The 16,183-nt window shown below is 37.4% G+C and overlaps 1 protein-coding gene across 1 annotated transcript in view; it reads right to left on the bottom strand.

The window, feature by feature from the left end:
• The window catches only part of LOC134670986 (uncharacterized), a 139,663-nt gene that overhangs the window by 12,803 nt on the left and 110,677 nt on the right, over positions 1 to 16,183 (bottom strand). The window lies entirely within an intron of this gene.

Genomic DNA, 16,183 nt, shown 5'->3' with positions numbered 1-16,183 from the left:
AAAAATAAACACATTTATTTTTTACTTATTGAGTTAAAGAATTAACAAAATGCCAAAAACTTTGAAACATTAAATTAAAGTAATATTTATCCGGCTAACAAAAAAAATTCAAATATATAAATGGTTATACATTTGTTTGTAATATTTTTTGTGTTTTAATTTTCTCCTGCTTTAGCTGTTCATCTAAAATTAAAATTCTTCTTCTGGACTCCTCCCGTGCATTTTCTTTTAATGTTTTTACCAAATCAATTTTTTCTTGTACAAGCTGGTCACCTAAATTTTGCTGGTCTCCTTCTTTTCAACCAACTATTGTTGACTTTGGAGTCCTTAGAAGATTTTAAAACATCGGAAATAGGTCTTTTTAAAGAGTTTGGTGTCCAGCCCTCCCATTTCGGATTATTGTCCTATAAACAAATAACAAAAAGCAACATAATCAATTGGATATGTATTTTTCATCATTGTAGCCACATATGTTCCACAGACAAGAGTTAGTTTTACATTTCATTATTATACATATGCATAGCTCGGACTGTTCATTGCAAAAATGCTGGTGTTTTTGCCATGAGTTGTCCGAGCTAGAGTGACGGCACCAATCATGGACATGTTAAGCGCACTAAATTAGAATTTCGTTTAAAAATGGGATGTTTTTTGACGATACAAAAATGGTGATTTTTTTTTCGGCACTTAAATACATGAGGAACATTTAAACAAAACCATAAATTCTGTATGTTTAATACATAATTAATAAAAAATATATAAATTGAAATTTACGAAATCACCATTGATGGACATCAAAAATTCAGTAATGGACACCCAGTCATGGACATGGACCCAATTATGAACATCCATTAATGGACACTTTTGTATTGAACACATAAATGAAACAAATGATGTCACAAATCAACTTTTATTAACGCTATTTGAACTTTCATTTAGATTTCTAAGTTATACTATAAGAGTTTTAGTCCGGTTGCCGGCTGCATGAAACAAACCTGATCAAAAAATAGAATGTACCTACCCTGTAGAGGTACCTGACATTTAGTACCGTCCAACGCACTTGGTCGGCCTAGGCTTAACCTGGCAGATTTTGTACAAATGGCGAAAACGTTGGACCAAAAAAACATAAAAAAAATACCTCATCGAAAAATAGAATGAAACTTGTATGGTAGGGTACCTGACTTTGGGGACAGTAAAAAAAAAGTGGTCGGCCTCATCTTAGCCTGGCAGTTTTTGCAGTCCGACCAGATTTATTGGACCACATGACAGCTACAATTTACCTCATCGAAAAATAGAAAATAGAATTGTTGACGTATGTCTTGGTCGGCCTCACCTTAACCTGGCAGCTTTTGCAGTCCGACCAAATTTATAAAAAAAAAACATGAAAAAGACCTATCGAAAAATCGTATGAAACTTGTATGGTACGATAGCTGCCTTTGAGGACAGTAAAAAAAAATGGTCGGCCAAATCCTGTATTGGCCGGCCGATTGGCGATTGGGTCGATCAAATTTGTGGTACCACGTGAGAGCTACAATTTACCTCATCAAGAAATAGAATTGGCAGTTTTTGCTGCCAGGCTACGAGTTTTTGCAGTCCAACCAAATTTGTGGTACCACGTGACAGCTACAATTTACCTTGTCGAAAAATAGGATGAAAAAAACGGATTATAATAGCTAAAATAAACCTGTTGACGTATGGCTTGGTCGGGCTCACCTTAGCCGGGCAGTTTTTGCAGTCCGACCAAATTTGTGGTACCACGTGACAGCTACAATCCCTACAATTTACCTCATCGAAAAATAGAATGAAACAAACAGATTATAATAGCTAAAATAAACCTGTTGACGTGTCTTGGTCGGCCTCACCATAACCAGTCAGTTTTTGCAGTCCGACCACAGTTATAAAAAAAACATCAAAAAAATCTTATCGAAAAATCGTATGAAACTTGTATGTTACGATAGCTGCCTTTGCGGACAGTAAAAGTAAAGTGGTCGGCCAAATCCTGTGTTGGCAGGATCCTGTGTCCGACCAATTTTGTGGTACCACGTGAGAGCTACAATTGACTTCATCAAAAAATAGAATGATACAACTGATTATAATAGCTAAAATAAACCTGTTGACGTATGGCTTGGTCGGCCTCACCGTAGCCTGGCAGTTTTTGCAGTCCAACCAAATTTGTGGTACCACGTGACAGCTACAATTTACCTTGTCGAAAAATAGGATGAATAAAAACGGATTATAATAGCTAAAAAAAACCTGTTGACGTATGGCTTGGTCGGCCTCACCGTAGCCTGGCAGATTTTGCAGTCCGACCAAATTTGTGGTACCACGTGACAGCTATTATTTGCCTCATCGAAAAATAGGATGAATAAAAAACGGATTATAATAGCAAAATAAACCTGTTGACGTATGGCTTGGTCGGCCTCACCTTACCCTGGCAGTTTTTGCAGTCCGACCACATTTATCCATCCATCTAAGACAAAACAAAGAGCCCAATTATGGACAACTAAAAATCCCAGTTATGGACATCGTCCATTATTGGAAAATAAAGAGCAATCACAAAATCAACCCAACTCAAATGTTTAGTGCAATAAATTAAATAATTTAACACAATAAACTAAAAAAGTAATAAAAAGCTTAAGCTTGGACACTTGTCCATTACTGAATTTCATAAAATATCGAATCCAGTAATGAACAAACCCCACAAAAAACTTATTGCTGTGATTGGACATATTCAACTTAGCTCAATTTACTTGCAATATAGTATTATTCAGTAAAAATAACATCAAATCTCATTACAACATAACACAAGATAACAGCATGCACAAATATGTACTCACCTCCTTAACGATTTCAACAACAATAACGGATTTTTATGACCACCGCCCGCAACGAGATTTCACTTCGCAGCCATCTTAGAACAAAACGGCTGATTTTGGTGACATGTGTCAAAATGACAGCTCAAACGTCTATTGGTTATGCTTTACTGTTGCCAGTTGAAAAATGTTGGGACAGTTGCTTAAAAAATTCGATCAACGTAAAAAATGTCCATAATTGGTGCCGTGTCCATTACTGGTGCCGTCACCCTATGATTATATGTATAACCTAAATAAAAAACCGGCCAAGAGCGTGTCGGGCCACGCCCAGTGTAGGGTTCCGTAGTTTTGTCATTTTTTTCAAAAACTATTCAACCTATCAAGTTCAAAATAATTTTCCTAGAAAGTTTTTATAAAGTTCTACACTTGAGATTTTTTTCATATTTTTAAAAGTTATGGTTCAAAAGTTAGAGGGGGGGGGACACATTTTTTTTTTACTTCTGGAGCGATTATTTCCGAAAATATTTACATTATCAAAAAATGATTGTAGTAAACCCCTATTCATTTTTAAATACCTATCCAACAATATATCACACGTTAGAGTTGAAACGAAAAAAAAAAACACCCCCCACTTTACGTATAGGGGAGGTACCCTAATAAAACATTTTTTTCCACTTTTTATTTTAGCACTTTGTCGGCGTGATTGAGATACATATTAGTACCAAATTTCAGCTTTCTAGTGCTAATGGTCACTGAGATTATCCGCGGACGGACGGACGGACGGACGGACAGACATGGCGAAACTATAAGGGTTCCTAGTTGACTACGGAACCCTAAAAAGGTTATTATATTTCAAGGTTAGCTGTATGGTTATTATATAAATTAATAAATAGATTTAACATATGATATATCGACAACCTCTTTAGCTTAGTTGGTAGTGACTCTGTCTACTAAGCTGGAAGACCTGAGTTCGAATCCCGGTTTGGGCATCACAAATATTTGTTCCCGAGTTATGGATGTTTCTATGTATATAAGTATTTATCTATATGATATCTATTATATTTATCGTCGTCTAGTAACCACAGCACAAGCCTCTATGTGCTTACCGTGGGACTAGGTTGATTTGTGTAAGATGGTCCTATAATATTTATACATTTATATTTTATATGATATATGCAATACCTTATTGTCAGAATTTACCTCAGCGATGGGAAAAGTAAGTGAACATGAAGGTTCATCCTCGGTCTCCACAACTGCATTAATAACTTCATCCGTACCTATCTCCTCAGCGTCAGAGCACATTTTTGCCGTATCTTTGTTACACTGAAAATACATTGAAAGACGATATTAGTTATTTTACATGCATTGATGAGATAAGAGAATGTATGTACAATTAAATTAGAGTATAGGTATAAGTTTCTCTGTACTTACATCATCATATAGCAAAGCATCACTATCATATTGATTTTCAATACCTTCCAAAGCAGGCCCCAATATTTCTTCCACAATACGGCCTGCTCCAGTACCAGGAGATGGTGGAGGGGGTCTGCCACCACCTAAATAGAATATATTATAAATATTTCGAATTTCAATCTAAAACATCTTAAACCAGAGAAAATTGCACAATCAGGTCTGCTTACCAGTTTTAAATACTTCCCGTTTCCGATTTGCTGATAGTTTTTTTGTCTGGCGTTTAATGTTCTCCCAGCAAGTCTTTAAACTTTCGGGAGGGCGGGAGCAGTATGTGCTAAGAGCATTAAATTCTTGGGATATATGCTTCCAACCCCTTGCTTTATCGGCGTTTGTTGTCGCATCTGATTTTTTATTTTCTACTACAGCTTTATATTTTGAAACGAGTTCGGTTAACAACGATTTCTCGTCACTTGTAAAATTTAACGTACGCTTGCGTTTATCTTCCATTATCTATTATCTAGCACTATAATGGTAATTTTGTATTCAAAATTCAATTCAAACCGCCACAACACTTGACGAAAAACAGCGAAAAAGTGACATTGGCATTGACAAGACATTTGAAAAGGATGCTAAATAACAAAGGCGTTCCCGCTATGGACATGGCATTGACGAAACAGGTAATAATATTTCGTCAAACAATAATGTTACCCTACCATTTCGCAATGTTACTGGGGAAAAAGCAAATGTATGGAGATACACTGACATCTTTACATAGTAATACTATACCATTCATTCATTTACGACTCATTCATTCAAAAACGTTTGGTTGGTTAACCGTTTGTTAAAAATGGGTGGTGAACATAAAAAGAACGTGTATTGTTTAACCAACTGTTAAATTTTAAAGGAGCGATTACGTAATCAATGTTTATATTGTAGTTGGTGAACTCGGGCCTAAGTAAATTTTAATTTCAGTTGTCAAACAGTAAAGCACTCTAGCCTGTTACACAGTTTAAAAAAGTAACATGTGCTTGTTTATTTGTTTATCTGTTTACAATATCGGGAACTGTTGTCGACTTGCAGTTTTAGTGTGTTACTATTGTTTTTCGCTTGTTCGAGTTTAGGTTATTTTTTTGTAATTTTTTTTTTGGAAAACAGTTTATTTATAAGTTTGTCTATCATAATTCGAAAGTACTACCGATAGCAAATCGCCCTGCCGCGGGAAAACAACCACTAAAATTTCACGGTGTATATAGATAGGCCTGAATTTTATTTACAAGTGGCCAAAGTCGATCGGAGGGGTATTACTATACCTGCTTAAATTTTGTGTCAAGTATTTAGAAAAAAAATACTTTCAAACTGTCATTGGGATAAGTCAAATTAATTTGGAACTGAACGATTTCTAAATAATGAGGCAGTTGCGATAAGCAGCCTAGTATAAACGTCATTTGCTTTTCCAAAGCCTAAAAGCGACGGTGTGAACTAAATTTTCTACGCTTCTTAGGTGGAAGCGATGCGGAGTCCTCTTTGTCTTCCGAAGACGAGCGAGAACTCTCATTCTGACCCTCGAAATAATTCGAATTCTGTCGGTGCGACCGTTCCTCGTCCGAGGCAACGATTAAAATTTCTACGTCCGACTGGTCAGAAACCTCTCTTACCTCGATTTTCTGTTGTTTCTGTAATGTCGACACAACACTTTTTAATAACTTTTACTAAAGTATTTGAAATTTTCTCTGGCGTATTGAGTCCAATCATAATTTGGAACTGCTCCATTTCTACAGACCAAGACGAATACAAAAAAAATCGCCTTCGGGGAAGTTTCCAATATCGACAAGATAAACTTCCTTTGCAAACTAAATTTTTAAATATCACGGGACGCGTGTATGCAATTATCATTGCACACCAGGAGAACAAGAGTAGACTGTAGTGTTCGATTCGGCCCATAACTGTATGAATTTCGACACCACCCATGCAGAGACAATCGCTGACCTCCTGAGGGTCTCATTAAACATGGTTCATGGCGTGGTGTCCGAAATGTTGTCCAATATTTTGGAATGATAGATCGATCTTTTATTATTTATGTTATGTACCATACAAGGCACATATGTTATATCATGGACCTAGAATATATAACTCTATGTGTTATATTGAAAGAATCCTCTTATTATTGAAAGAAATCCCGTCTTCTTTCAATAATAAGAGGATTCAATACATTTTGTGCCGCGTGGTTCTTGTGACCATATTTTGCTGTTTTTGGTCTTATACCATAATATTTCATTTGTGTTGCCTATTTATAGTACGATTTTCATAAAATATGGACGAGTTAAAACGTCTGGTGGTCTGTCAAGGCCAGTGTAAGAGAGTAATTACGAAGACAGAGAGATTTCTCAGCGGCCTGGGCGCCGATCCAGATTTGGAGCTGATGAAGGTGAATAAGGACCGGCTTATTTCAGTCTTTAACCAATACTCGGAGTTGACGATCGAAATCCAAATATTGGACCCCAATGACAAGGAAGATTTCGATGTGATGGAAGACAAGTATTGTCAGTTGCTTGCCGGGTTGAATCTTAAGCTAAGTGGCACCATCTATTCCTATTCGACTTCGCCGTGACTCTCATGTCCTCGCCCTTCTCTATGGCATTCTCTTTAACCCCGCTACACCACCTTATCTCAAAGAGCGTTTCAAGTATCTCTCTTCTATCCGATGTTCTCGGACTCATATTCTTGCTCCTCCTTCATCGACTTCAAAATTTTATAACTCCTCGTTTACCTTCCGGACTGTTCGGTTGTGGAATGCTTTGCCAGTACCTAGAATTAAGATTAGCTAAATCTCTCCCCATTTTCAAAAATCAGCTGAAAGTATACTTTTTATCTCTGCCTTAAGTTGCCATTTTATATATTGTATATATGTAAGTATAAAATATATATTATGTATATTGTATATTTATTTGTGTATTAGGTTTTGTTGTAACAGTTATATAAGTAGTATGTAATATGTGTGTTTGTGTTTAATAGTCTCCATATTACTCCGTGCATTACCTGTTGACTTTTGTTTGAGTTATACATTTCCTGCTACCCAAAGGTTGTCTGGAAGAGATCGCTTTTTAGCGATAAGACCGCCTGTTGTTACCGGGTTCTATTGTTCCACTAAAATTTCTTTGTAATTTTACATGTATGTAAGATGTATGATTATTGGTGCAATAAAGAATATTTACTTACTTACTTACCACGAGCGTTAACGGTGAGCATTCCTCAGTTGCTAAAGGATTTCAGAAACTGCCTCGTATTGTAATTAGTACATAGCTAGTTTGTTACTGCACGACACCTTGCACTTTGAGACTATCCGCTGAAACTTGACACAGTTGATTGTTAGCTGGTCTTGAGCAGATACAGACCGGGAGCCGTCGAGAGCCACGTCTCATTTAGTGGGGGGGAGGGAGGGAAGTTCGACGCCGCCGCGCTTCACTTGGAGCAACATTTCTCTAAAACTATACCTATTAGGGCATGTGATATATCATTTTCGGATAAATTAAGGATGAGAAATCTAGTTTTGGAACTAAAACAATGCACTTTCTAACAAAAAAAGCGTAAAGTAGAAAAGACTAAAAAACGTATATGTGATTTTTTCATAATAACCAATTTTTTTAAAAAGTGTAGCAGGAATCTGAAAACAAAAAATACAGTTGTAAAGCTACACTTATTACGTTTAAGAAAATATATAGTTTATTATACAAAACTGTTGATAAATGGGAGATAAAAAATAATAATAAGCGTGGGTCAGAGTGATCTCAATACAAAATACTATGAATGTGGGAAAGTTACTTAAAATTTGTTCTACAATTGTTTATTTTTTTTAGTTTTTCGTAAATAACTCGTAAACGGTAGCCCACAGCAAAAAATAACCTTTTACGTAAATAATCTGTTTCAGATTTCTTAGAAAATAAGTGCTACTGTTTTTCGCTACAATCAATATTTAAAAAAAATATTGAAGGGAGAAAATAAATACTTAGGTACTTTTTGCTATTGGCTATCCTTTACGAGTCATTTACGAATGACTAAAAAAGGGGACCTTAGTATTTATTTTCTCCCTTCAATATTTTTTTTAAATTGCTACTTTTTTTCGCTAAGATCAATATCTTAGCGAAAAAAAGTAGCACTTACTTTATAAGAAATCTGAAACAGATTATTTACGTAAAAGATTATTTTTTGCTGTGGGCTACCGTTTACGAGTTATTTACGAAAAACTAAAAAAAATAAACGATGGTAGAACAAAATTATAAGTAACCTTCCCACATTCATAGTATTTTTTTGTATTGAGATCACTCTGACCCACGCTTAATATTATTTTTTATCTCCCATTTATCAAAAGTTTTGTATAATAAACTATATATTTTCTTAAACGTAATAAGTGTGGCTTTACAACTGTATTTATTATTTTCAGATTACTGCTACACTTTAAAAAAAAATTGGTAATTTAAAAAAAATCACAAATACGTTTTTTAGTCTTTTCTACTTTACGCTTTTTTTTGTTAGAAAGTGCATTGTTCTAGTTCCAAAATTAGATTTCTCATCCTTACTTTATCCGAAAATGATATATCACATGCCCTAATAGGTATAGTTTTAGAGAAATGTTGCTCCAAGTGAAGCGCGGCGGCGTCGAACTTCCCCCCTCCCCCCCACTAAATGAGACGTGGTTCTCGATGTCTACCGGTCTGTATCTGCTCAAGACCAGCTAACAATCAACTGTGCCAAGTTTCAGCGCATAGTCTCAAAGTGCAAGGTCCCCATACAACGTTGTGCACTGTCAAACTAGCTAACATTCAATGGTCAATTAAGTGACTATCAGCACTTTATTAACCTGTTTAAATCGGTAGTTTATAAAAACCCGACCCTGTCACAGTGTGATAAATTGTATTATTTAACCTCATTTTTGCAGGGCGAAGCCCTGGATGTAATTAAACATTTACCCCTCGTGGGCGAGAATTACCCCATTGCGTTAGATTTGTTAAAGCAGAGGTATGACAACAGGGCATGAGTTGTTACGTACCACATACTTAAATAATATTTTAGACTTTCCCCCTATAACCAAATGCACTCCGGTCGCATTGCGAAATCTTTTAATTGTAGTCAAGCAGCATCTTGGTGCATTAAAGAGATTAGACTTGCAAACTGGGCAGTAGGATAGCATATTGGTTTGTATTATTCAAAAGAAACTTGACCAGTACACGGTAAGGTCCTTTTATTTAGAGCAGGAATCTACGGACATGCCTACTTTAGATGCGCTTTATACCTTTATAGAAAAGAAGGCTGCAGCTCTGGAGACATTGTCGCAGTCTTCGAGCTCTCAACAACGTGAGAGGCCGAGGAGGGTCTCTCTGGCATTTAGCCGAGAGGCAAGCGTTGACAATATGACAATAAAAAGAATAAAAACTTTTTACAAAAAAAAGAAAACCGACTTCAAAAAGAATGAAATAAAATATGTATTATCCTTTTTAAGTCTATGCGTTACCAACTGATATGTTTGAAGTCGGTGCCAAGCCAACTTTTGAAGCATACCACGATTTTGGTGCGATTCGATAAGGATGTAGGTACGTTGGATTGCCTTACACGACGACAATGAACGTACTTTCTGTAGGTACAGTCGACGTTAAAAATATGTTTACACTTTTCGTCTTATTACAAAGGAGTAAGGTGCAAAAGTGTAAACATATCTTTGACGTCGACTGTAAGTACCCACAAGAACACACCTCAGAACACACGATCAAACCTTCTTGATAGAGTCCGTACCATGTTTGTCGGCACGCAAGCATGGGATTGGGACTGAGTTATTTCCCGTCCCTTATTCAACTACATTTCAAAATATAAAACAATTCAAGGAATTTACGTTCTTGCCAAATTTCACCTCAAGCGGTTCAATTGTTTGGCCATGAAAAGGCGACAAAGAGGCAGACAGAATTACTTACACATTTATAATAGTTATTAGTACAGTTATAATGGGATTTATAGTCATAAAGCTGATTATTTTTGACGGGTATTGTGACTACTTGGCTTGGCACCGACTTCAAACATATCAGTTGGTAACGCATAGACTTAAAAAGGATAATACATATTTTATTTCATCCTTTTTGAAGTCTGTTTTCTTTTTTTTGTAAAAAGTTTTTTTTTTCCATTTTTAGTTTTAACGCATTGTTAAGAGCGCGACGCATGAATGAAAAACAACATCATGATTAACCCTAAATAATTATTCATGTACCTACTTTAATATATTTGTAATCAGGAATTTTCTCGAGTCCGTCTGGGAAATTATAATTCCTGTCACTACACTAAATCCATCCTCCGCCCCACCACTGACCCAATCCCTCAACCCCCTGCTCCCTCTACCTCACAGCGCATCAACCCCTGATCCATGAACCCCTCGACCCTGAACCAGCAGCCCTTCAACCGCCATTCCCCGATCCCTTAACTCCTAACCCTAACCCCCGATCAGTAGCCTTACCAGCTTACCAAGAGTTTGACATTGATTTATTCGCTAGCGTGTGTGTAACTTACTTTCTTTGCTTCTTGCTCGTACTGGCATATTAGTGCGAGCGAGATGCATAAAGAGTAATTTACGAAGACGTTAACGTCTAACTAGCGTCGCTAACTTAGCGAATATGTCAATGTCAAACTCGTACAGGCTACAGGCTACACTTGCACTACATCAAATTGGCGGTTTTCGGAAGCAAATGCTTGAGTTACTTTAGAAAACACCGAAATCACTTTACACGTGCCTTTAAAAACTGAGGAGTTCCCTCAATTCCTCATGGATTCCATCATCAGAACAGAACCAAAAATAATACGGAAACACCTTGGAGGTAACTCCTTCCAAACAAAAAAAGAATTACTCAAATCGGATCACAGGTGCCGGAGTAATCGCTGTACATACTATCATTACCATCAAAACAATCATCATCATCAGGTCTACTTCAACAAAGTGGTGGTTTTCGGAAGAAAATGCTCGAGTTGCTTAAGAAAACACCCAAATCACCTTGTATGTGCCTTTAAAAATTGAGGAGTTCCCTCAATTCCTCATGGATCCCATCATCAGAACAGAACCAAATTAAAATGGGACCAACTCGGAGGTAGCTCCTTTCAAACAAAAAAAGAATTACTCAAATCGGACTACGGATGTCGGAGTAATCGGTGAACGTACATAGAAAAAAAAAATAGCCACAACCGAATACAGAACCTCCTCCTTCTATGAAATGGAAGTCGGTTAAAAATAAGATAAAATGTAAGTATTGTAACTCTCAGGTACATAGATTATATACATGCCCTAAATTTAAATTAGCTAATGCTAATGATAGGGTCCAATTTATTGAAAAGAACAAAGGTTTCTGTAAGATTTGTCTTAATGAGCATGATGAAAAGTGTAAGTTTAATTTTAGAATAGAATAGAAAAACATTTATTTATGACAAACAAACACAGATGACAAAAACATGTTGACAAATATACAATGTATAACATTTAGTGCTAAATACTATAAAAGGGTCACAACTCGGCATGTAGCTGGCAAAGCCATGTTCATGTTATTCCGTTGTGACCCAGGCGTACGCTGTTCGACGATGAGGCAGTTATGCTTTAACCCTTAACTACCTACGTCCTATTTGTATTGCACAACCACCTACTTGCGGTCATGGAGACTTCGTTATGGGACCTGATTTATTTACTTTGAGGTAACTGAAGGGTGATTTAAAAGTACTCTTTACATAGTTAAAGGCATTTTATTAGCCAAAACTTATACAAAAATAATCAACATTATATCTTTCATACTTAACATACTTAGGAACTTGTTACATTTTTAATCACAAAACTAGGTATCCTTCAGGACATGAGATCTCAATATTTTGGAATGTTATATAAAGCTTTTCATTATAAAATTGAGTAATCAACTATGCTAATACGCTATTAAACTATATATTTTGGTTCGAAATAGGCTAGCCTTATAAAATTACTGGCCTTTAAAATAACCATTTTTGTCGGCAGTCAACACACAACTTATTAGAGCATTCAACGCAAATCGGGTTTTTACATTCAAAACAGATATACTGTCTTTCGTTTCTTTTTGGGGTCAAAAGTCACGCACGTTTTTGTGATCGTTAACCGTTCTTCAGTATTGCTGAGACCCGGTAGTATTGGTAAACTGGTCTCTTGTTTGAGGATTTGGCTCACAGCAATTTTCATGTCCCGCGGAAGACGCTGATTATTTGCACGACGCTCTAGATGTGGTCTTACTAATTGTTCTGCCAGTTTCTTCATTTTGAACCTTTTTCAGGCTTTCCGGTTTGCGTAGATACGTTGACAACATAACTGTTTGAGGCCGATATGTCCAACAATCTGTAGAATACTGCTAGGGGCCACCTGCGAGTTCGACGACCTGTAGAATAATTTGAGCACCTTTGATCAAGAACATCAACACCAAATTTGGTTTAGTTATAGAACATTATTATTTCCGGCTTTTTCGTCGCTTCATCAATAGTTGGTGTATGATGCATGCTTGAGATTGTGACGACTGCTTTGTTTTTATTTGGGACATATGAAGAGATAGTCATATCTGTAGTAAACAAAGTTGAGTTTATATCTCTTTCTCTGGAACGGAAGAATTGTGGTGGAATTTCACGCACATTTTTTCTTAGTGTACCTACAAGTGTCAGCTGCTTCTGTTTTAACAAAACCATAAGCTCAATAGACGTAAACCAGTTATCCGTAGTAACATTTCGATTCGATCCTTCAATAGGAGAAATGAGACGCATAACCGCCTGTGTAGGTTTCTTTTGCCGTTGGTATTCGGCGGGCAAATTTAGACCATCTGAATTTTTGCCCAAGTAAATATAAGCATTAAGAAGGTAGCCTGACTTAGCGTAGGTGAGACATAAAATCTTAATGCCATATTTGGCCGGTTTTTTTGGCATATATATTTTGAATCTACACCTTCCTCTGAATGCTAGAAGCATTACGTCAATGCATGCACTATTTCCGATAGAATACACAGCTTGACATTGCTGGATGAACGAGTCAAAGAGCTGAGAAATTGGTGCAGATGGGTCAGTGTCTCTCCGAGCTAGTCTGGTTTCAGCATCATCAAAACGGATGCTTTTAAGCAAAACTTCCAATCTGTTTTTGCTTAAAATACAGCGATAAATATCTCTTCCAGAACCATCTTTATTATAATAAGACGTGTAATGTGTACGATTTTCTTTGAAGATGGCGGTATAAAACAGGAAACCTATAAAAGCTTTGAGCTCCACAATATCCAAATCCGAGACGCACGTTTGATTTTTGTAGTTTGGCCTTATTTGCCAAATCTTTATATTAGTATGTAGAACGATTTTTTCAAGCATTTCGTCTGTAAAAAAATGCTGCCATATATCTAATGGTGTAGACGAAGAGTTTATTTCATCGCGGCAAGCTCGTTTTACGCCTTCTCCCTCATGCAGTATATTATGTTGCAAAGTTCTTGATCGCAGAGATGGCGGTTCAGATGACCAACGAAACCGATTTTTCCCAAAATAATTCTTCTTTCTGGGTCTTGATCGCCGCTGGCACATCATCATCCGACGATTCTGACTGCTCGTGCTCTTGCCGTCCTGTATGTGCGATCGGGTCACGAGACGCATGTGCGGAACTTAGACTTGAAATTTCTTGTTGTAACCCTGATTCTTCATCAGCCTCGATCTCAGAATCCGACTCGCAACTTTCCTCCGGTAAATTTAGTGGAGCAAGTTCTGGTTCTACGTCACTGCATTCTTCATCCAACTGGTCATCTTCATCAGACGAAACTTCTTCCAGCCACTTTTGAATTGTTGCATCACTAGGAAGCATGTTTTACTAGAAAAAAATAAGAAACGTTTCAAACTATAGTAAAGATTATAAGTATTAAATACACAACCACCTACGTGCGGTCTCGGAAAAAAAGTATCGTAACCAGTTACATGCGGTCTCCCTGACCGCCGATGCTAGTTTTTTATTCACCAAATAAAAACTAGCACCCGTCTTAACGAGTCGACGGCGTGGCCGGCACTGCCGGGGGGCCGGTCAAAGGTACAAGGTCGCAGACGCGTGTGCGATGTACTTGCGCTCAGTTATTGATAATTTTGAATGATTCAGGGCGGGTTGCACCAAACCACCTGCTAACGTAAGCACGGTTCGCTAAATTTTAACGCTGACGTGGGGGTCTTAACGATTGCTAAATAAAATGCGTTGCACCAACCATAAAATAACTGAGCGCTAAAATAACGCAATCCTACCAATTTTTTTTGGGGGAATTATTTTTTAATATAGCAACCCAGTCGTACTTGCCAAAGTTGTCAGAATTCTCAACAACGAGAAAACTTTCCTTCCAGCTTTTAAATATAAATATTCAACAATTGGTAAATCTTTACTTTATGGAGCGTCGATTTTTGGGGTGGGGAGGGGGGGAGAGGGCTACCCCATAGTCCAACTCCCATGGCGCGGAACCCCATGGTTATGGAGATATCCATGGTTAAAGTTTGTATGGAATTACTATGAAATAAGGGATTACAGCAAAATTTGAAGGGGGAGGGGGTGAGCGGTGAAAGGGGGCGCTGTGAAGCTGTTGGATCTGGGTTAGCTCCGGCGCTGTGGAGGAGCAGCCCTTCCGCCCTCGCGTGACAAAGCACGCTCACTACACTCGGCTCCGCAGCTTCGGCAGGCGACCAGCCTCAGCCGCTCGCCTCGCTCGTTCCCGCGCTCCGTCACGGCGGGCGAAGGCTGCCCTCCCTCCGCGCCTCCGTTTTTGGAATTGCTCTCTAGGGGTAGGACAGACAAGACCACGTGGATAGTGGGGTGCTCTGATTCGGTTTTAAGTGACCTTGACATTTTGGGTACCTTGAGATTCTGGTGACCTTGAGATTCTGGTGACCTTGAGAATTAGGTGCCCATAAGATTTCGTGACCTTGAGATTTTGGTGACCTTGAGGATGGTGGTGTGGTATAAAAGGTAATATAAATTAACACAAAACGGCACCTATCGACGTCTACTATGACATTTCTACTTTATTTCATAGTAATTTCTTACAAACTTTAACCATGGATATCTCCATAACCATGGGGTTCCGCGCCATGGCGGTTGGACTGGGGGGTAGCCCTTTGCACCCTCTACCCCCCCATACCAAACACACCCTCCAAATCAACGGTCCATAAAGTAAAGATTAGCCCTTATTAAATTATATTTTAAATTATATTTTAAAAACAATGTATCTTCATGGCACTCTAAAGTGAAATGTCTGACTACGATTGTTGAATGGCCTAGCTAAAGTCGAAATCAAACAAGGACCGAGATTGCACGGTAAGATATCTTATTAGTTTAATACTTATAGCTTCCTACTTTCAGTCCTTTCAGAGCCCTAAGCACAAGCATGCATAAGTGATTACTTGCGCTAACTACGCTATCTACAACTATGAAGCAAAGACAATAGTTAGGGAAAAAATTCAAATTATATTGTTGACAAAGTAATGCATAACTGTTAGTTAGTAGCAAGCATTTGAGTTACTTTTGTACTTTAATTTAAAACTGCTTGGTCTAAGCATTAGTTGCCAAGCGGACCTCAGGCTCCCATGAGCCGTGGCAAAATGCCGGGACAAACGCGAGAAATAAGCCATCAGACTTAGTATAATAATATCATGTTGCTTTCTTTTCAGGTTAGATTGACACCATATGATATGGTATACATGATAAAAGTCACACACAAGTGAATGAATTCAAGAAATCAACAAATTATACAATTAAATTAACGGGAAGAAACTTGTTACAAAAAATAAAGTATTAGAAATATCTGAATTTCAATTTTGACAACAAAATATATTGCTAGTTACCTTATCTACTTTATTTTCCATTTCCTACTAATATCCTTTTTAGGTAGGCAGTTTAGTGACTAAAATGAAGGTAAAAGGTTATCCAGAGA

Source organism: Cydia fagiglandana, chromosome 14, assembly GCF_963556715.1.
Source record: "Cydia fagiglandana chromosome 14, ilCydFagi1.1, whole genome shotgun sequence".
Taxonomy (NCBI): Eukaryota; Metazoa; Arthropoda; class Insecta; order Lepidoptera; family Tortricidae; genus Cydia; species Cydia fagiglandana.
Note: the sequence above shows the minus strand (reverse complement) of the source record. Positions and strands in the feature narration are given on the sequence as shown.